General features: G+C 44.2%; 1 protein-coding gene across 11 annotated transcripts in view; it reads right to left on the bottom strand.

Moving 5' to 3' along the window:
• Positions 1 to 23,029, bottom strand: part of EHMT1 (euchromatic histone lysine methyltransferase 1) — a 150,123-nt gene that overhangs the window by 106,835 nt on the left and 20,259 nt on the right. The window contains exon 1 of one of the 11 annotated variants that reach the window (XM_053374556.1): positions 16,670 to 16,787. The exons of 9 other annotated variants lie outside the window; for them this stretch is intronic. The gene's annotated coding sequence lies outside the window, so the exon portion shown is untranslated. Of the gene's footprint in view, positions 1 to 16,669; positions 16,788 to 23,029 lie in introns of those variants that run through there. One more of the 11 variants, XM_053374563.1, reaches the window with a different exon arrangement.

A 23,029-nucleotide genomic window follows, 5' to 3' on the forward strand; every position in this document is an offset into this window, starting at 1 on the left:
TTCTCCTACTAGGTAACAAAACATTTCAGGTGCTGGTGGGGAAGATCATCAGTATGCAATGCAAAGACACACTAGTGCAGGTTTCCTCAACCTCGGCCCTCCAGATGTTTTGAGACTACAATTCCCATCATCTCTGACCACTGGCCCTGCTAGCTAGGGATTGTGGGAGTTGTAGGCCAAAAACATCTGGAGGACCGAGGTTGAGGAAGCCTGCACTAGGGGATACAGGCAACTCCCATTTGCACAGGGATTGCATTCAGCAGAGTGCACATAAACCCCATCCCACCCCCTTCCAGGGCCGAAAACAATGCGCATTGGTGGTGATGCGCATGCCAGATGCACGCAAGCAGGGAGTTAGTAACACTATGAGAATATTTCTGTACTCAATCTAAATCATGGGTAGGCAAAGTAAGGCCCAGGGGCCAAATCCGGCCCAATTGCCTTCTCAATCCGGCCCGCGGACGGTCTGGGAATCAGCGTGTTTTTACATGAGTAGAATGTGTCCTTTTATTTAAAATGCATCTCTGGGTTATTTGTGGGGCATAGGAATTCGTTCTTCTTTTTCAAAATATAGTCCGGCCCCCCACAAAGTCTGAGGGACAGTGAAGTGGCCCCCTGCTGAAAAAGTTTGCTGACCCCTGAACTAGATGCTTAAAATTGAAGCACATGTGTCAAGATTGGGCTGAGCACCTTGGGCACTGCTTCCTCTTCATTTCAAGCCAGGGCAACCATTGCTCAATTTTCATTTCGTTTTCTAAAGGCAAAACTAACCAAAAGAGCAAAATTCAGTCCTGGTCAGAGGCAGCTACTCTGCATCCCCCAAGTGACCCCAAGTATCCTACACTAAAGCTGGCTCCTCTTTCTGAAAGCCGTTCATCTCACAGCACACTCCTGATCAGAGGAAAATGTCAAGGCCAAGGCTATACACCTTTCCCAGGTATCTTCAGATCTTGTACTTGGCCAAGCACTGGAAGGTCAACCATAATGGTATTTAAAATGTGCACTTTGTGGGGCCTCTTATTTCTCCGAAAGAAGCTTGTTTATCCTGTTCGCAATGCAGAGGCCTTGAGGCAGTCATTTGGGTCTTACAAAGCCACCTCTCCTGGGCTACTACTTCCAAATTCAGGATCTGGACATAGGCTTTTCTCTTGGGCAAAATACATAGTCTGCCAGCCTAAATCTTCCCACATGATATAGTGATGGTCACTGAACTGGGTGACTTTAAGGGTGGGTTAGACAAATTCATGGAGGACAAGTCTACTAGACAAGATGGCTATTGTTCTGCTTCCGCTGTCAGAAGCAATAAGTGACAGGTGCTGGGAATATCAATTGGGGTCAGAGCTGTTACACTCAGGTCCTGCTTGTGGGTCACTGTGACATGTGGGCTTGATGGGCCTTTGGTCTTATCCAGGAGAGCCCCTCTTATGTTAAACCTCATAGGTCCTGCTGACAAAGACCACCACAAAACTAGCACTCTCCTTTTTCAACCCTAAAATGTCATATTAAATATATTTGGATCCCATAAGGAACTGGCACATCTGATGATTATATCTACACCTAGCTGAAGCATTTCCAGCTTGTTTCCTTGGAAACCAAGGAGGGGGGCTCTTGCAAATCTTGCAAGAAGGGCTTCTTTTTTAATGGTTACATAATGAAAATAAGCTTTCAACTATTGTCAGTACAGGGCGGCCCGGGTGGTGGGTGGAATGAACCTTTTTGGAAAACCAGCTAGGTACCAACAGAATTATTAAAATACAGTGGTACCTCGGGTTAAGAACTTAATTCGTTCTGGAGGTCCGTTCTTAACCTGAAACTGTTCTCAACCTGAAGCACCACTTTAGCTAATGGGGCCTCCCGCTGCAGCCAGCGCGCGATTTCTGTTCTCATCCTGAAGCAAAGTTCTTAACCCAAGGTACTATTTATGGGCTTGTGGAGTCTGTAACCTGAAGCGTCTGTAACCCAAGGTACCACTGTATATAGATTAAAGCAGCCAGCCAGCTGATTAGGGCTACCTCTTTCAGAAGATGTGTGCCCAAAAGCATTTTCTTCTGTGGTATTCGGGGATGAGGTGGAAAGCATGCAAGTCAAGATTCTGTTGCTTATAACAGAGCAGGAACTCTGCTTCCAGTGGATGAACAATTTAAGTAGAAAACCATGTAAAGGCCTTTTAACATCAAAGGTTACACATTAGCACACCATTTTTTGAAAAACAGATTTGCCTGAACTGCAGAGTGGAGAAAGGATGCATCAAAGAGCATTTTTCCCGTTTCCCAGGTGGGTTTTGCTAAAAGGTCAGGTTCTAGAGTTTAAGGCTGCCTCTGCAGGAACTTGATAATCTCAAGAGTTGACTACTGCAATGTGCTCTATGTGGGGCTACCCTTGGGCCTGGTTTGGAGACTCCAGCTGCAGCAAAACTGTGGACAGCGACAGGCTGCCATCAGCACATAACTCCAGTGCTCAAAAGTTTGCACTGGTTGCCCCTACACTACCAGGTCAGGCTGAAGATCTTAATATTATTTTGTAAACTCCTTAACAATAATAGCCGCTCCTCTACTGATGCCCTTTCCCTGCCCAGGAAGTTATTCCACAATATGCCGCTTCTGAACAGGGAGGCCCCATTTAGATATTATGGCCAATGCCATTTGTCTAATTTCACTTTAAATCCATCTGAAGCAGTGACCATCATCACACTCTGGGGCAGCAAATCCCATAAATTATTTTTGCATTGCACAGAAGCACAGTGCATGTTTTCGTCTGTTCTGAACATCCAGCCACCCTCCTCTATTCAGTGACCAACCCTGATACAAGTGCCAGCCCTATGAAAAGGAAAACATCGTATCTCTAGTCACTTTCTTCCTACCATGTATAATTTTATTAGCCTCTCCCACAAGCTAAATAGCCCCAAATACTTCAGCCTTTCCTCATTGGGAATGTGTCCAAACCCTTTTATGACAAAGCCAAAGGACCTAAACAAAACAAAAACAATATCCCTTCTTGCAATTATCAGCACCTGGTGTTTAAAGGCATGTGCCTCTGAACCTGGAGGTAGTTGGCTAGTAGCTACAGATGGCCTTATCATCCACTAATTTGTCTAATTTGGCAGTCACCACATCTTGCAAATAAGACCAGAGTGCAACAATCCTCCCTCCATTTGCGATACACAGCTGTTGTTACTCAAGAGGCATTCTGTGAAGGGAGAACATAGCCATTATGTCCACGGCCACTGGTAGCCTTCTCCTCCGTGAATTGTCTAATCCTCTCTTAAAGCCATTCATGTTGGTGGCCATCTTCCCGCCTTGTGGAAGTCAGTTCCATAGTTTAACTAGGCACTGAGCGAAGAACTCATTTCCTTTTCTTTTTTTTTGAAACTTCTAATATTCAGCTTTAATGGATGAGCTCAGATTCTCGTATTATAAAGCGAGGTGAAAAGCATCTCTTTCTCCACTTTCTCCAGTGTACATTATTTTATAAGCATCCCTTTCTCACATTTTTCCCCCCAAAGTTAAAGCATGCAAAACACTGTGCTCTCGTGGGGGAATTTCTCCAGCAACCTCTCTGCACCTTTTCCAGATCTGCAATATTCTTTTTGAGATGAAGTGATCAGAAATGCACACAGTATTCAAAGCGTGGTCACGGCATTGATTGCTATAAAGGCACTATGTTATTAGCAGTTTTATTTTCTATGCCTTTCACAATGATCCTTAGCCATGGGGGTCAATGTCTTCATTTAACTAGCTACAATCCAGAGGTAGCAAAAAGTTTTCCTGGTTAGTCACTGACATTCAGAACCCATTAGTGCTCCTTTTTTGCCCATCCATCCAACTTGAAGAGAGCCCATTGGAGATTCCACATAATTCCTTTTTGTTTTTAACCACCTGCAAACAGTGTTCGAAATTAACCAGGCAGCAGGCGCATTTTGCACCTGACTATCAACCACTTGTGGGGGCGCAGGTGGCGCTGTGGGTTAAACCACAGAGCCTAGGACTTGCCGATCAGAAGGTCAGTGGTTCGAATCCCCACGATGGGGTGAGCCTCCGTTGCTCGGTCCCTGCTCCTGCCAACCTAGCAGTTTGAAAGCACGTCAAAGTGCAAGTAGATAAATGGGTACCGCTCCGGTGGGAAGGTAAACGGCGTTTCCGTGCGCTGCTCTGGTTCACCAGAAGTGGCTTAGTCATGCTGGCCACATGACCCGGAAGCTGTACGCCGGCTCCCTTGGCCAATAAAGCGAGATGAGCGCAGCAACCCCAGAGTTGGTCACAACTGGACCTAATGGTCAGGGGTCCCTTTACCTTTACCTATGGACCACTTGTGACCAAGTGAAGGAGCATGGGCGCCAGGATGGTGCCTGACACCTCCACCATCTGGCTGGCTGGTGCACAGAAGCATTTTTTTTGCTGCCATGCTATGGCACGGGTCAGATCTTAGCTGGAGCTGGCAATACACGCAAATTATTTTCAGCTTTATGGGGCCAGATGGCAAATAGTTTTTATAGCTCAGTTTCTAACACTGCCCACAAACCAGGTCACCTTACTGCTTGCCCCAACTGAGTCATAAATGAACAAGCAAAGAAGGCATTACAGAGCTTTGAGGAACCCCATTTCTTCTATCTCTTGACTGGGAGAACTGTCCATTATACTTTCTGCTTCCTGTTCTTCAGCCAATTTTCAATCCATAAGAGGCCTGGTCCTCTTCTCCCATGACAGCTGTCTTTACTCATGAGCCTCTGGTGAGAGGCTTTGCAAATAGTTCTTCAAAAGTCCAAATACATTATGTCTACGTGATCACACCACATCCATATGCCTATTAGCACTCACAAAATAGCGAGTTGGAACTTACCTTCGCAGAAGCCATGCTGATTCTTCTTCAGCAAGACTTGTTCTTCTTTACACTTGATTTTTAAAAAATGTGTTTTCTACCATTTTCAAGCTAACCAGCATATAAATTTCTCTGATTTCTTTCTAAAAATTACATTGGCTACTTTCCAGTCCTCTGTTACAAGGGTTGATCTTAGGCATAAGATGTGTGTTTTTGTTCACAGTTAAGCAATTTCACATTTCAGCCAAAGCCAAATGATGCTCTTCTTCAGCTATTGCGCAACCTTCATTGCAAGGTCCCCCTGAGTTCAGTTATATAAATTTAATAATAATAATAATAATAATAATAATAATAATAATAATAATAATAATAAGCTAGTTAAAGGTAAAGGTACCCCTGCCCGTACGGGCCAGTCTTGACAGACTCTAGGGTTGTGCGCTCATCTCACTCTATAGGCCAGGAGCCAGCGCTGTCCGCAGACACTTCCGGGTCACGTGGCCAGCGTGACATCGCTGCTCTGGCGAGCCAGAGCCGCACACGGAAACGCCGTTTACCTTCCCGCTAGTAAGCGGTCCCTATTTATCTACTTGCACCCGGGGGTGCTTTCGAACTGCTAGGTTGGCAGGCGCTGGGACCGAGCAACGGGAGCGCACCCCGCCGCGGGGATTCGAACCGCCGACCTTTCGATCGGCAAGCCCTAGGCGCTGAGGCTTTTACCCACAGCGCCACCCACGTCCCTATAATAAGCTAGTTAGCTTTCCGCAAAAGCAGAACCAGTCCTTCATGAGACTACCGTGCATTCAGTTGATTTGTTCAATATCAGCCTCCATATCAGCTTTTTATCCATTTATTCTGTTGTCTTCAGAAGATTAGATTTAGCAAGCAGGCAAAGGCTGCTCTCACACACCCCACAAGTGCAGATATTCATTTAAATAAGCAAAGGCTTTAACCAAAAGGTATACTAATAATCAAAATAACTTAGTTCCGACAGTTGGCAACACAGAACAGACAAATATGGAAGTGAAGAAGCATACAGAGTTGGAACACAGCTGTAGCATGTTCACTGAAGTTCCACACACCATGTTGTTGTTTAGTCGTTTAGTCGTGTCCGACTCTTCGTGACCCCATGGACCAGAGCACGCCAGGCACCTCTGTCCTCCACTACCTCCCGCAGTTTGGTCAGACTCATGTTTGTGGCTTCGAGAACACTATCCAACCATCTCATCCTCTGTCGCCCCCTTCTCCTTGTGCCCTCCATCTTTCCCAGCATCAGTGTCTTCTCCAGGGAGTCTTCTCTTCTCATGAGGTGGCCAAAGTACTGGAGCCTCAGCTTCACGATCTGTCCTTCCAGTGAGCACTCAGGGCTGATTTCCTTAAGAATGGATGCGTTTGATCTTCTTGCAGTCCATGGGACTCTCAAGAGTCTTCTCCAGCACCATAATTCAAAAGCATCAATTGTTCGGCGATCAGCCTTCTTTATGGTCCAGCTCTCACTTCCATACATCACTACTGGGAAAACCATGGCTTTAACTATACGGACCTTTGTTGGCAAGGTGACGTCTCTACTTCTCAAGATGCTGTCTAGGCCTGTCATTGCCCTTCTCCCAAGAAGCAGGCGTCTTTTAATTTCGTGGCTGCTGTCACCATCTGCAGTGATCATGGAGCCCAAGAAAGTAAAATCTCTCACTGCCTCCATTTCTTCCCCTTCTATTTGCCAGGAGGTGATGGGACCAGTGGCCATGATCTTCGTTTTTTTGATGTTGAGCCTCAGACCATATTTTGCGCTCTCCTCTTTCACCCTCATTAAAAGGTTCTTTAATTCCTCCTCACTTTCTGCCATCAAGGTTGTGTCATCTGCATATCTGAGGTTGTTGATATTTCTTCCGGCAATCTTAATTCCAGCTTGGGATTCATCCAGCTCAGCCTTTCGCATGATGTATTCTGCGTATAAATTAAATAAGCAGGGAGACAAAATACAGCCTTGTCGTACGCCTTTCCCAATTTTGAACCAATCAGTTGTTCCATATCCAGTTCTAACTGTAGCTTCTTGTCCCACATAGAGATTTCTCAGGAGACAGATGAGGTGATCAGGCACTCCCATTTCTTTAAGAACTTGCCATAGTTTGCTGTGGTCGACACAGTCAAAGGCTTTTGCATAGTCAATGAAGCAGAAGTAGATGTCTTTCTGGAACTCTCTAGCTTTCTCCATAATCCAGCGCATGTTTGCAATTTGGTCTCTGGTTCCTCTGCCTCTTCTAAATCCAGCTTGCACTTCTGGGAGTTCTCGATCCACATACTGCTTGAGCCTTCCTTGTAGAATTTTAAGCATAACCTTGCTAGCGTGTGAAATGAGTGCAATTGTGTGGTAGTTGGAGCATTCTTTGGCACTGCCCTTCTTTGGGATTGGGATGTAGACTGATCTTCTCCAATCTTCTGGCCACTGCTGAGTTTTCCAAATTTGCTGGCATATTGAGTGTAGCACCTTAACAGCATCATCTTTTAACATTTTAAATAGTTCAGCTGGAATACCATCACTTCCACTGGCCTTGTTATTTGCAGTGCTTTCTAAGGCCCATTTGACTTCACTTTCCAGGATGTCTGGCTCAAGGTCAGCAACCACACTACCTGGGGTGTACGAGACATCCATATCTTTCTGGTATAATTCCTCTGTGTATTCTTGCCACCTCTTCTTGATGTCTTCTGCTTCTGTTAGGTCCTTACCACTTTTGTCCTTTATTATGGAAATCTTTGTACGAAATGTTCCTTTCATATCTCCAATTTTCTTGAACAGATCTCTGGTTCTTCCTATTCTGTTGTTTTCCTCTATTTGTTTGCATTGCTCGTTTAAGAAGGCCTTCTTGTCTCTCCTTGCTATTCTTTGGAAATCTGCATTCAATTTCCTGTATCTTTCACTATCTCCCTCGCATTTTGCTTGCCTTCTCTCCTCCGCTATTTGTAAGGCCTCGTTGGACAGCCACTTTGCTTTCTTGCATTTCCTTTTCATTGGGATGGTTTTCGTTGCTGCCTCCTGTACAATGTTACGAGCCTCCATCCATAGTTCTTCAGGCACTCTGTCCACCAAATCTAAATCCTTAAACCTATTCGTCACTTCCACTGTGTATTCATAAGGGATTTGACTTAGATTGTATCTTACCGGCCCAGTGGTTTTTCCTACTTTCTTCAGTTTAAGCTTGAATTTTGCTATAAGAAGCTGATGATCTGAGCCACAGTCAGCTCCAGGTCTTGTTTTTGCTGACTGTATAGAGCTTCTCCATCTTTGGCTGCAGAGAATATAATCAATCTGATTTCGATACTGCCCATCTGGTGATGTCCATGTGTAGAGTCGTCTCTTGTGTTGTTGGAAAAGCGTGTTTGTGATGACCAGCTTGTTCTCTTGACAGAACTCTATTAGCCTTTGCCCTGCTTCGTTTTGATCTCCAAGGCCAAACTTGCCAGTTGTTCCTTTTATCTCTTGATTCCCTACTTTAGCATTCCAATCCCCTATAATGAGAAGAACATCCTTCTTTGGTGTCACTTCTATAAGGTCTTGTAAGTCTTCATAGAACTGGTCTATTTCAGTTTCTTCAGCACCAGTGGTTGGTGCATAAACTTGGATTACCGTGATGTTAAAAGGTCTGCCTTGGATTCGTATCGAGATCATTCTATCATTTTTGAGATTGCATCCCAGTACAGCTTTCGCCACTCTTTTGTTGACTATGAGGGCCACTCCATTTCTTTTACGGGTTTCTTGCCCACAGTAGTAGATGTGATGGTCATCCGAACTGAATTCGCCCATTCCCGTCCATTTTAGTTCACTGATGCCCAGGATGTCAATATTTATTCTTGCCATCTCATTTTTGACCACCTCCAACTTGCCCAGGTTCATGGTTCTTACATTCCAGGTTCCTATGCAATATTTTTCTTTACAGCATTGGACTTTCCTTTCGCTTCCAGGCATATCCGCAACTGAGCGTCCTTTCGGCTTTGGCCCAGCCGCTTCATCAGCTCTGGATCTACTTGTACTTGCCCTCCGCTCTTCCCCAGTAGCATGTTGGACGCCTTCCGACCTGAGGGGCTCATCTTCCAGCGTCATAACTTTTATATGCCTGTTGTCTTTGTCCATGGAGTTTTCTTGGCAAGGATACTGGAGTGGCTTGCCGGTTCCTCCTCCAGGTGGATCACGTTTGGTCAAAACTCTCCACTATGACCTGTTCATCTTGTGTGCCCTGCTCGGCGTAGTTCATAGCTTCTCTGAGTTCTTCAAGCCCCTTCGCCACGGCAAGGCAGTGATCCATGAAGGGGATCCACACACCATACTGACCCAGTAATACCAAGGTGCAGGTATTTGTTTATAAAGCCCTATAAGCTAAGAACCAGAAAGACTGTCTCACCCTTTACAGACCCAGCCAATCCCTGTGCTCTGCAGGAGAGGACTTCCTGCAGGTACCGTCTTATAAGGAGGTCAATTCCAGGTGATATAGGAATTAGACCTTTAGTGTGGCCAGCACCTGCTCTTATACTACATAATAGGTGTTATCTCTGTTATCTTTTCAGCATCTGTTGAAAAAACCTTCCTCTTCCAACCAGCCTAATTCTTTTATCCCCATCTGGTTCTGCTCTGGAACTAGTTTTTTTTAATGTGGAACTGGTTTAAATTGTTTTTACACTCTTCTTGTTTTGTGGCTGAACTATTTGATTTGAAGAAACTAGAATGCTGAACTCCTTCAAAGGCCTGCAGAATAGTTCTGAGCCTACGTGCTATTCGCCCAAAGAAGCTGCTTTAAAGTCAGAGGAGGCAGGTATCAGGCTTGTGGGGTCTACTTTGGGTTTTTTAACTGGAAACTCAAGATCCACCAAGTGAAAAAAAGCTGCAAAAGGCATACTTAGAACTAAATCCTTTTGAAGCCAGGACTTTGTTTTTGAATTGAGGCAGCATTTCTCCCCCACACAAATCCACTCCTGGTTATCCCCCACTCTTCACTTCAGTAATATAATGTGGGGCCAGTGTAATTTTAGTTTATTCATTTTATTTAAAAGCATTTCTAAAACATTTAGCGTTTTCCAAAAAACAACCAGTATCTAAACAGGTGTGCACTGCAAGCAATGTAAAAGCAACATCCATTAAAACAAAAATGCAACCTAAAACCAATGCAACAGTATGAAAAGATATAAAAGCAAATGAAACAGAGTTCAAGGGATTCATACACACAAACTGGGTCCTGTTTTAAGAGCCAGGGAAAGCCTGGGCAAACAGGCAAGATCTTTGCAAGACATCTGAAGCAACTGGTGGTCACTGCTTCACGTGTGACAGAGAGAAGGACATTCCACAGTACAGGGACAAATGCAGACTGTATCCTTTTGGGAGTCAACAACCTATTACAGTGGCACCTCAGGTTAAGTACTTAATTCGTTCCAGAGGTCCGTTCTTAACCTGAAACAGTTCTTAACCTGAAGCACCACTTTAGCTAATGGGGTCTCCTGCTGCTGCCAAGCCAACCGGAGCCCGATTTCTGTTCTTATCCTGAAGCAAAGTTCTTAACCTGGAGCACTATTTCTGGGTTAGCAGAGTCTCTAACCTGAAGAGTAAGTAACCTGAAGCGTCTGTAACCCGAGGTACCACTGTATATTCTGCAGGGTGAGGTTGCACAAGTAGAATACCTCCAGATCATTTTGTTATTGCCTTCACTGTATCAGGATTCTGGCATCTTTGCCCATCTACTTCAAATCACCGGAGATCTATCAGTATGCCAAGAACCAATACTCTACCAAGGATGGCCAACATGCTTCTTTTTTTTGCTTCTGATGACTGTCACCAAATAGCACCAATAAGGTCACTCTTATGACCTTGGGTGGGGCTTATTGCAGCCTTAAGCTATGTATGAAACACAGAGGTGACTCATACTTTTGATCAAGTTGAGCATGACATAACCTTATTGCAAAGTGCCCATAGAATCAAGCTACTCAAAGGAACCCCAACACTCTTATCAGCAAAAAACCTTTAAAAAGTTGCATGCATTTCTGCAATGCATTTCTCGTGGCGGACGCAAACTAAAATATGGTATACACTTGTGCAGCCTTGCAGAGAGGTTGACTTTGCAAAAATGCAACCACGCAGCAGGTCTTTCTGTCAAAGGAAAGTAGTGTGAGATTTTCTCAACTTGAGATAAAAATAAGGAAGCCTCAACTTGAGTGCAAAAAGCTGACAACTTTACTAGCTCACATAATTACAGTGGGAAAAGATTCTGACATCCCCTTGGACGCTGGTATAAAACCAAGGAGGAGAAAAAATTACAGGTCAATAAACCTTGTGCTCAACCTTTTTTCTATTTTTATCCCTTTGAAAGGCTGATTTAACAGGAAAAACTAAAAGGAGGCAACGTTTTGGTACTCTTCGTCAATGCTCAAGAAAACAAAGAACTGTGAACTTCGTCAAATCATGGAAGTTATCTAATTATACCCATCCCATTCCAAACTAGTTTGCATTCTATATTTGGTAATGTGAAACTGATCACAAAGTGTGTGTTATTGAAACTATTCTTTATGAAGTACCATGCACAGATGGTGCTATAGAAATAATAAATAACAACACAAATCTTATTCATGTGCAGAATTCGCATGCACTAATCTGTAAAGAAAAAGAGCTTTGGCTAAATCCCCCAAAGCATAGTGATTCAACCCATCCAGGAGTCTGCACTTACCGTATTTTTCGCTCTATAAGACGCACTTTCCCCCTCCTAAAAAGTAAGGGGGAAAGTGTGTGCGTCTTATGGAGCGAGTGCAGGCGGGAGGCTCTGCCCAGCGCTCCCTTTAAAGAGCCGTGGAGCGTGTGTGCGGCTCTTCGGGGCTTTTCCCGTGCACTCTTTCAAGGGAGCGCAGCTCTTGGGGGAGCCTTAGCCGCACGCAGCCTCTTCCAGGCAGGGGATGAAGGCTCCCCTTGCCCGAGAGAGGCTGCGCGGCTAAGCCAGAAGCCAGGACAGCGAGCGGGATTGCTGTGCTGCAATCCCGCTGGCTGTTCTAGCTTCTGGCTTAGCTGTGCAAAGCCTCCACAGGGCATGGGAAGCCTTCATCCCACTGCCCTGCGGAGGCTTCGCAGGGCTATCCAAAAGCCAGAACAGCGAGAGGGAGCGCTATGCAGCATTCCCTCTAGCTGTTCTAGCTTCCGGCTTAGCTGCGCGAAGCCTCTGCAGGGCAGCGGGGAGCCTTCATCCCACTGCCCTGTGGAGGCTTTGTGCGGCTATCCCTGGCTTTTGCGGGAGGTGGGGGAAGGGACAGAGCACGTGGCTCTGTCCCTTCCCCCACCCTCCCAGAAAAGTCCCCAAGAGCCGGGGGAAAGCCTGCAAGCCCCCCACACACACGCTCCACCCGGCTCGAAAGGGAGCGCTGAGCAGAGCCTGGGACGCATACAGGCTCTGCTCAGCGCTCCCTTTAAATACTTTTTTTCTTGCATTCCCCCTCTAAAAACTAGGTGCGTCCTATCGTCCGGTGCGTCTAATAGAGCGAAAAATACGGTACATTTGTAGCATATCTGCAGCCTATTAATGCCATTTCATTTCTACTGATCTGACAAATATGCAGGAAAGAGTCAGTCTCCCAATGAGGACTACAAACAAATAAAACCAAAAACCAACAAAAACAATAGTCCTCCTCCTCCAGCTTTAAAGGCCATAGAATGCTTAATCAGCCAAAGGTCTAGTTATAGAGGAACGTTTTTGCCTGGTGCCTAAAGATATGTAACAAAGGCACCAGGCAAGCCACCTTGGGGAGAGAATTCCACCACAGAAAAGGCTTGTTATCATTTTGCCACCTTCCAGACCTCTCATGGAGGGGGCACATGAAGAAGGGCCTCAGATGGTGATCACAGGATCCGGGTTGGTTCCTATGGGGAGAAGCGGTCCTAGATGTATTGTGGTCCTGGGCCATTTAAGGCTTTATAACACTTTGAACTGGGACCAGACACTAACTGGCAGCCAGTGCAGTGTAATATGCTCAAACTGGTGAGCAACCTAGCCAATGAATTCTGCACCAGCTGATGTTTCCAAACTGTATTCAAAGACAGACCCATGTATAACGCATTGTAGAGATTACCAAAGAACAGGCAACAGTAGTTAAGACTATCCTTTGTCTAGGTAGGGACGCAGCTGCGTCACCAGCCAAAGATGATGGAAAGCACTCTGCGCCACTGAAGCCACCTGAGCCTCAAGTGGCAGCAAAGGATCCAGGAGTACCCCTCAACTATTCACCTGCTCCTTCAGAGGGAGTGTAATCACATCAAGATGAGGCAATCTGACCTAGGGAACCACTCACGAATAGTGCCTCAGACTTATCTGGATTGAGCTTCTGTTTGTTGGCTCTCATCCAGATCATTACCAAGGCAAGACAACAGTCCAGCACATCCAGTGCTGCTCTGCTCTGGTACTCCAAATCATTCGGAAAAGATGAGCGCAAACCCATTGTCCAACTACTGCAAAAATCATCGTGCCACAAACTCTCACAAATCCAGATCTCCTACTGCTGTGTATTGCAATGGCAGTTACTAATGGAAACACCAGAGCACCTCTTGAGAGAGATAAAAGCAGACTGTGACACTGTGCTAATTAGCAGAGAAGAAGCTCAAAAGATGGACTTCCAGGTCACAAGCAGCTTTCAGTTCAGTCTATTTTCAATTTTAGAATTGAGGAAAATTTACTTGAGGGCTAGTCAACCTACCTTACAGGGTTGTGGGGAGGATAAAATGGGGAGGATGAGAACTACATATAACACCTTTAATTCCTTGGAGTAAAGATGGATGTCAATGTAATAAGCAAACAAGAACCTCCATGGCCATCTTTCTTTATGTGCATTGCTAGAGATCCTGAATACCAACACAACATTCAGCATTATTGCAAAAATGTCTCCTCTCCTCTCTCTCTTTGTACATGTTCAAATTCCCCTTATTCCTTCAAATAGCCAATCACCACCATCTCTACTTTGATTTTCGCTAAGCATCCTGAGCCTTGTGACTTACTAGAATTCCATATTCCCTGAAGTCTGTTGCATTTTGCTGCTTTTATCTCCTTTTCATTTTGCCTAATAGTTTGCTCCCTCTGAAATAAGTGTTGTATGTAGCTCAGTGGTATAGCATCTGCTCTGCATGCAAATGTCTGTATTGTAACCTTCAGTTTTGCCCCTTAAAGACTCTTCTGCCTCATTCTGCTGTATGTGGTTACAATTTCAAAGTTCAGAGTATTAGGAAGCATGATAGTTCAATGGCCAAGGATGATGGGAGTTCAGCAACAAATGGAGGGCCGAAGGGGTTGTACTATTATTATAAGTTCAAGGTGCTGGTTTGGGTGGTTTAGTTTGGGTATATAAGGTCCCAGAGAGCGTGGGACCAGGATTCATGAAAGATAGGTTTACCCTTTGTATTGGGGCTTTAGTGTTATCGGCACCACCCTTTGGAATTCCCCCCCATTAAATATTAAGACAGGTGCCATCTCAGTTGCCCTTTCAGCACCTACTGAAGACCTTTATCTTCTATCAAGCCTTTTAAGAATAAATATTTCCCGGGCTATATTGAAATTGTTTTTAGATCTTTTAAATGTGTATCATTTATGTGTTTTGCTAGCCTAGGCTCCTTTGAGAGAATGGAATCAATCAATAATTTTTGCATTAATGTGCTATTCACTGCTGTATGGGCTTTTGTGCCAAAAATCAGCATAGAATTGTTGTTGATGAGATCGTTAATGTTCTCAATTCTGACCATGGTCCTCTCCAGATGTCAGGTCCTATAACAATAGTCAAGACCACTTTTGTGGCTAACAAGTTATCAAATGAGAGGTTTTAATATATGTTTGTTTTTAATGATGATGGTATTATGTCTATACGCTTTCAATCAAGACTATGGATTTCAGCTGCGGTTTATCTCCAATCTTATTTGCACACTGTTTAGGGAGCTTTTTTGATCAAGAGGTTTATAGGTCTTTTGAATAAGAGAATAAATATCTGACAGCATTGTACTCCAGTGCGTATGTGCTATGAGGAAGAGGGGTTTGTGTTATTTTGCAGAAGACTGCTGCTTGCATGAGTTGAAGGGAGTTGTAGTCTGAAACATCAGGAGGGCACTGGGTTGGCAAAGCCTGTACTACACTATTCCAAACCCAAACCTAGAGAAGGAATGGATTTAGAAACACAATAGTTTTCTGTTATATAAGGCAGGCATTTTTTTTAATGGATTTTGCATGTACAGCAGTATATACTGAGTTCATTTATACTCCATTCATTTTGTCTCTTCTTCCCCACTCCCCCCCCCCCCGGGCTCCTCTAATTCATGCATGTATACCTGTTATAAGCTAAAGGGTGAAGAATGCAACACAGCAGGCAAAGAGGTGAATAATTTTGTCTAGGAAGTTAAAACAGAACAAGCTCCAGCACTCAGGCTGTTTTTCCAAGATGGATGCCAGAGGCTGAGGCCTGTTTCAACAAGGAACAAAATGAAAGCACAGTTACTTCTATTTCACCTTATTGTAACCGCAGTATGTTATCCAAAGGTGATTGACCTGATTATGGTGGCAGGCACCTGGGAGACTCATGAAAGTAAAACAAAAGGCTGAAACCAAACACTTCACAGGCTGGATTTGTGAATGGACAGCATCTCACAAATGCCTGGACAGTGCTAGTGAATTTCCCTCCTTATTTTGTGCTTTCCCAGCAGTCTTGCACAGGAACCCTGCAGAAAACCATTACCCCAGATGATCCAGAGGAGCACGTGGGTTTTTAAAAGTGTTGGTTTCACCTGGGCCTGCCAGCCTAAAATAGCATCAATTTTAAGTGTGACTGAAATACAATCAACTGTGAACAGTATAAAAGGCACAGATGACTTGGTGGCAACATTGCTCAGCTCTAAACTAGGTCCTCTTTGACTTCAAAGCCAGGTACATTTAGAATTGTTTTCTAAACATAACAGATTCTAACTTCAAGTGTACCACACTTCTATCAATACAATCAGGAAATCAAAGCCAAGACAGGCCCATTAAAAGTCATTGTACACACAATTTACCTTTTATTTACCTTCATGCGAGGAAAACTATTTACCATACAAAAGAAGGTAGCCTTGCAAACCTCATCCAGAATAAACCAACTTCAAATAAAAATGTTTGGCACCATAACAGCTTGCTGCTCCATCTCCAATACTGGGCATATTTGGAATTATTGTTTGAGTAAAACAGAAGACCATTTATACTTTTAAAATTAATACACAGAAGCCATTTTGAAGGGATAAGGTCCAGTTAAAGCAATTATGTCAAAATCCTGCATTAAAAAGCAACATGCCTAACAAAGTAGCCACAAAATCCCCTAGAGCCCTAGTTTGTTTGTCTGGCTGGTTGGTTTTAGTTACCTTGTGCTATTTACTCTTTGGAGCTCTTAAAATACATTCTTGCTGCCCCTTACACAAAAGGTTGAGAACAATGTAATTTGCAATGGACAAGGAAAAGGTTATAGCAAAGAATGAGAAAAGCTGGGCAGACAGAACAGCAGGAGCAGCAACCAACTTGCTGCTTTGAGTATGGCTTTGCCTGCTTTGAGGCATGACTCCATAAACGTTTGCAAGAGCAGCTTGCCTTCAAGTAAAACAGAAGCATGCCTCATAATTCAGAGCCAGCTCTGCCATTCAGTGCAAATGGAAAAGGTTCCAGGCTACAAGGACCCCCTTCCAGCAGAGTAGATAAAAGGATCTGATAACAGAAAGGCACTGCTTTGCTGCTAGAGTTATTTCAGTACAGAGGCATTTCCTTCCGAAATACCCTCCCAAGGACAAGGGTGGGGGAGAGAGAGAGAGAAACCAGCCCTTTAAAATATAACTTGGAAGTGCTCATACCTCAAGTCTGTCTGTGCAGGCCTTTGGGATTCTTGTCAAGGCGTTTCAGAGGCCTAATCTACTCCCTCCACGCGTTCCAACCAAAGCCACAGTAGGTGCTCAGGAGCATGCTCTGTAGTGCAATCTCACAATGCCCCCATAGGCCCAATGATTGCATTACCAGTCAGAGAGGAAAAAAAGGAGGAAGGAAATTGAAGGAACAGGAGAGACAGTATTCCTTGCAAAGAGTTGGGAGGGGTAGTTTTATACACATTATAGAGTATTTGGTTCTCATGCCCCCACAGACCCTAAAATGCATCTTTAAAAAAAGTAGACGACCAAATTGTGATGCACACTTATAATTACAGCTTGTCAAGAAACAAAAACCATTCAAGTTAATTACACAATATGCATTCCTCCCTGAGTGAGGAAGGCTAAAACAAATGAATTCCACCATGCTCTTTCTCTCTGAACCAAATCAAGGTTATTTCTGGAGCTTCAAATGAAAACAGAAAAGCTCAGACATTTGAGGACAAAGTCAACTCCCCAACAATATGCGAATAAATATTCTTCCTGTGTAAAAATAAGAGCATCAGTCATATAAATCAAGCCAGCTTTCTCTGTGACCTAAGACTGTGGGTCTTTCTTTATGGCCCCCCCCCCAAAAAGCTTCTAAATTCAGGTGTTTCAATCAACCTCTGTAGTTTCTATGACAACATGGATTTGTAATTCTTTAAGAGGGAGAGAGAGGGAAACAGTATTAAAAACAAAACAAAACCCAAGAGCATGCAATTCAGCTTGCTTAAAGTTTTGAGGTCACTTTCAGGTGTTTGCCACTTTTCAACAGCATATCTCTGAACGAAGCTATGATCTTATGTCACTTTACAGATAGCACCTGGTGCAAAGTAGACTAGAAAAATGTTGTCTGGGGAAGCTATTTCCAACATCCAGCATGGATTTATTTGGCAAGATGCTGTTCCCTTGGACTTACACTTTTTCCAAAAGTAAACAGACAAGTTTAGGAATCAATCCCTCTTCCTAGGGAACTATAGCTCCATAAGGGGAATAGGAGTCTCCTGAGAACTCACACCAGGGACGCGGGAGGCGCTGTGGTCTAAACCACTGAGCCTCTTGGGCTTGCCAATCAGAAGGTCAAACCCCACGATGGGGTGAGCTCCCATTGCTCAGTCCCTGCTCCCGCTAACCTAGCAGTTTAAAAGCATGTCAAAGTGCAAGTAGATAAATAGGTACTGCTCTGGCGGGAAGGTAAACAGCGTTTTGTTGCGCTGCTCTGGTTTCGGTGTTCTGTTGTGCCAGAAGTGGCTTAGTCATGCTGGCCACCTGACCCGTAAAAAACGTCGGCTCCCTCAGCCAGTAAAGCAAGATGAGCGCCACAACCCCAGAGTCGTCTGCGACTGGACTTAATTGTCAGGGGTCCCTTTACCTTTATTAACAACTCACACCACTATCAACAAACTACAGTTCACATGAAACTTTGGCGAAAGTCATGACTGTTTACAATGGCAGGCTTTAAAAATATGGCGCAGATGGGACCTAGGCTAGCTGGCTTCTATACATGGAACTGGGGACACCATCTTGTCCTTCACCTCAAGCAGCTGGGCTGGTCCCAAGAACATTATCTCTTTTATGTCTAGATTTGGCACTGTGTAGTTTTAAGGATTCCTATTTAGTCTGTCACTGCTTTGTGCAAATTCCAACTTGAGAAGGCATATCACTTTCACAACAGGCTCAACCCCTTCCACCCATCCCTTGTTCATCTGTAGATGGATTATAAAGGAAAGATCAGTGGGTCCTCTTTGACCCTACCGAGGCTTAATTCTGTTGAAATATAAATCATCGCTTACAGCAAGAGCGCGTTTTCAATGTGCAGCTTCCATCTTTTCAACCAAGGGCAGCATTTTGCAAGCATCAACATCCGAAGGGCAAATGGGTTTCAGAAAAAAAAAGGCATGTGTAGGAGAGGATCATAGGAGTAAACAAATTAATCAGCTTAGATGAGTTTTCAATATGCAGAACATTTTTGTTCTCATGGAGGAGATTTTAGGACACAGTAGCCATGGGGGTGGAGCTCCCCGCCAGCACAACAACGCATTCACCAGTGAGTCCTTTTTGCAACTCACTGCCAAGCCCCGGGTCCCAGGAGCCACATGGCACCTAGTTTCATCTCCCAGTTTCTAACACTGCTTCCAATGAAGGTAGCCAGAGTAAAGTCCAAAGCGAAGATTTCCTCACTCCACTGTCAAGAGGATGTAATGAATGACAGCTGCTGAGAATTGCAAATGGGGAGAGTGCTATTGCTCTTGAGTCCTGCTTTCAGGCTTCCCACAAGTACCTGAATGTCCACTGAGAGAACAGGATGCTGGACCTCATAGATCCAGCTTGATCCAACAGGCTCTTATGTGCTTAAAGCACACGTGCATAGGCTAGCAGCTAGATAAAAATGGGCAGTGTTTTATTGTAATAACACATTATGGGGCTACCGAGGAGTTTCCTTGTGTACTGTAACAGACAGCTTTTCCATTTTGGAAGCTACCGTATACCTAGTCAGACCACTGGCTTATCTACTTGAGTATTGTTCAGTCCAGAGGTTCCCAAACCATGGTCTGTAGAACACCTGGGATCCACTGGATGTTTGCATTAAAATATTAATATCTGTTTTAATTATATTTCTATTGTTTCTTGCATTTCTTGTATTGTACAGTGGTACCTTGGGTTAAGAACTTAATTCGTTCTGGAGTGTATTACAATTTGAATTCTATGGAAGGCAAATTGTAATGAAATAAAGCAATACAAATTAAAATTCATACAGCATCTAGCACAGTGTATTACAATTGCTCCAACAGGCAGAAAAATCACTATATGGTCCAGCAATACCATTAGCAATTTTCAAGCGGACCATGGGGGGGTGGATCTTGAGAAGCACAAGTCTACAGTGATCAGGAGTGCTTCTCTGGGGTTCTAGACAGGAGTCTTTCACAGCCCTACCTAGGAGATGCCAAGGAGTGACCCTAGGGCAGTGTTTCTCAAACCTGTTTTGGGACAATAACTCCCATCATCCCTAGCTAGCAGGATCAGTGGTCAGGGATGATGGGAGTTGTAGTCCAACAGCTGGGGACCCAAGTTTGAGAAACACTGCCTAGGTCCTCCTGCATGCCAATAGACATGTTCTACCACAGAACTGTTGTCCTTTACCTAAAAATAGAAGTTCAGTCATCTTGGTGGCAAATAAAGCGCTGTATCTAAATGGAAACAGAGGAGGTTGCCTTAGACTGAGTCAGGCCATGAGGTCCCTCATGCTCAGGACTTCCCATGCTGCCTTGCAGTGGTGCTCCAGGGCTGCAGACAGAAGTTTTTCCCAGGAGTGCCCGAAAGTGGTAGGCACTGAGCCCGAGGCCTTTAGCATGAGCTCCAGCAGTGAACTAAGCCCACTCTCCATGACGTAGGAATCACGGCAGGAATCATAATCCCTTAATAAAGTTGTTAAGTGTGAATTTGGGGTCACTTTCCTGCAGGCTGCTAGCCAAAGACTGGATTTATTCAGAATAATTATGTGTTGCATGTGCATTTATTAGCATCCTTGTTTAGCTCCCCTCAGCAGGCAAACAAAAAGCATGCCTCCCTCACATAAATGTCTTTCTGTTGCAGACATCTCCCTGTTTTTACATATTTCAGATGAAAATCATTATTATTAAAATTTTGTAGCACCCTTCATCTATAGATTTCAGGGCAGTTTTCAACGTAAAGTCATCAAGGAACATGTAAAAATCATCAAGGAGCATACAGATGATGTGTCCCTGGAACAAAAGAGGAGCAAAGCTTTCAAAAGTTTCAGCTCTTTCCCTTGCAACATTTCCCGCCTAAATATTCATCCATGGCACTGAACAAGGTTAGAGAACCAGAGGTACTTTAAGAGGAAGGTTCTGTGTTGGAACAATCTGAGCTAGGGAATGCTAGCAAGATAGACTGACCTTTTCTCCTGGAACATAAAGCAAAAGGGTGGGGAGTGTAAGAGGGAGATAAAATTGCCAGGGAGATGACTACAGCTCCTGTTTTCGAGACATTTTTTTTAAAGCCCTCTTGGCATAAAGAGGACTCATCACCACTCATAATTACAGTCCTCAGAGCTATAACATAAGAATTTAAGATTGTCATCAACTGGATAATGAGCAGCTAAAGGAGTTAAGGGACTGCAGAAAAGGCCACAAGCCTCCAATGGTCCTTATTAGACAAGTAATGACTGAAGACAAGGCATTGCCTAGCCTATTTGCCACTTTCCCTTTCTCCTTAGGTGTTTTAAGCACCCTATTATCCTGTCTTCCTCAGGGTGATAATCTTGGCAAGACTGGCTATTCAGGAGATTCACCTTGAGTGAATCAGGGAACATCACCATTTTTCACATGTGCCTTACTCAGCGCAATCTAACAGAAATTGATGGGCACAATCATCATCTTGTTACATTATATTATTACTATTATTATTATTATTATTATTATTATTATCCCACCCTTCACTTTAATGTCCTAGTCATTGTCCTCATCAAACCTTTACTGGCATGACTTGCAAACATTCAGAATAAATAAGCCGGTGTGAATGTCCTAGTGTGGGTTACAAGACTAAAACCAGTTTAAAACAACTTACCATCACAAGGATAAGGTGGGTCCTAAAAACATAGGTAAAGGCAAAGGGACCCCTGACCATTAGGTCCAGTCGTGACTGACTCTGGGGTTGCGGTGCTCATCTCGCTTTATTGGCCGAGGGAGCCGGTGTACAGCTTCCAGGTCATGTGGCCAGCATAACAAAGCCGCTTCTGGCAAACCAGAGCAGCACACGGAAACGCCATTTACCTTCCCGCCAGAGCGGTACCTATATATCTACTTGCACTTTGACGTGCTTTCGAACTGCTAGGTTGGCAGAAGAAGGGACCAAGCAACAGGAGCAAACCCCGTCACGGGGATTCGAACCGCCGACCTTCTGACTGGCAAGTCCTAGGCTCTGTGGTTTAACCCACAGCGGCACCCACGTCCCTAAAAACATACTCAAGTGCAAAAAACCAATGTTAAGTGGGTGCCCCTTCAGAATTCACTGGAAGCTGTATAATGAAGGTGCCAGATGAACCTGTGTGGGGAGCTCCACAATTTAGGGGCTACCACAGAGAAGGCCCTATCCTGGGGAACACACACCCCGCCGCCATCTCTGAGGGTGGTGGAACTACCAAGAGGGCCCCCTCTGCCAATCTTAGTACTATAGTATAGGAGACGGTCTTTCAGATATTTGGGGCCTAAATCGTTTAAGGCTTTAAACATTAACATGAGCACCTTGAATTCGGTCCATAAACAAACTCCAAGTGACTTAGGAAAACAATTAAAAACAAGAGTATGAATATTTGCACTCTACCTGCATTTCATTTTCATCTCATGTTCTGAAGTCTGCCCAGTTAGCTTTTAGACCTTGCTTCAACCAGTTGTTACCATAGGGTAATTTCACCAGAGGGTGAAATTATCATACCTAAGTAAGCCATGCCCAGTAATTTAAGTGGGTTTAACCTGCAGGTGGGTAACTGTGGGTTGCAGCCAATGCTAGTCTTACTCAGAGTAGACCCACTGAAAATAATGCACATGACTGACTTAGATCCATTAATTTCTGAACTTTTTTAATTTAATCATTTGACAATGATTAACCACCACCACAAAACTCGGCACAGATAAAATTACTTCAGATCATAATATTCTGCAAAAAATATGGCTTAATATAAAATTTCAAAATTCAAAACAAACAGAACCCTACTTGAATTTGCTTTTGCAGGAAGTAATTGTTCTCTTGACAATATTGTATATGGAGCAACCAGTTTTCCCAGAATTAATTTCTATAGTCAGCTGCAATTCTCAGCTATTTTTGCCATTAGGACAAATCTCAAACTTTATTAAGCCATTATTTCCAATAAGAGTAATGTAACTTTCCAGTTCTGAGCCACCAACATTCCAGTTTTGAGCCACTGACAAGGATATATATTCCTTGTATTCTTCCCTTAAGGTAAGTGACATATAGTTCAGCAATATGGGTGCTACAGGAGCTATGGACTGGAATTCCAAGACTTGGTAAATTGACCTTCCGGTTCGCTGCAGAGGCAATGGTGGTGCACTCCGTGTCGTCAGTCAAAACACGGTTCAGGCTGATAGAGCCTTGGGGGTGCACGCCAGGGCTAGGTGCCCCCCAAAAAAACTCCCCACAAAAGAGTGGGGACTCTAGGGGTCCAGCAGAGTGTACAAACCCGCCGGCCCTGATCCCCCGGCTGCCGTTTTAGCACGGGGGAAAGGAAGAGGCTTGAGTCCACTCACGGCTCCAGCGAACTCTACAGCCGGA

This window comes from Podarcis raffonei, chromosome Z, assembly GCF_027172205.1.
Source record: "Podarcis raffonei isolate rPodRaf1 chromosome Z, rPodRaf1.pri, whole genome shotgun sequence".
NCBI lineage: Eukaryota > Metazoa > Chordata > Lepidosauria > Squamata > Lacertidae > Podarcis > Podarcis raffonei.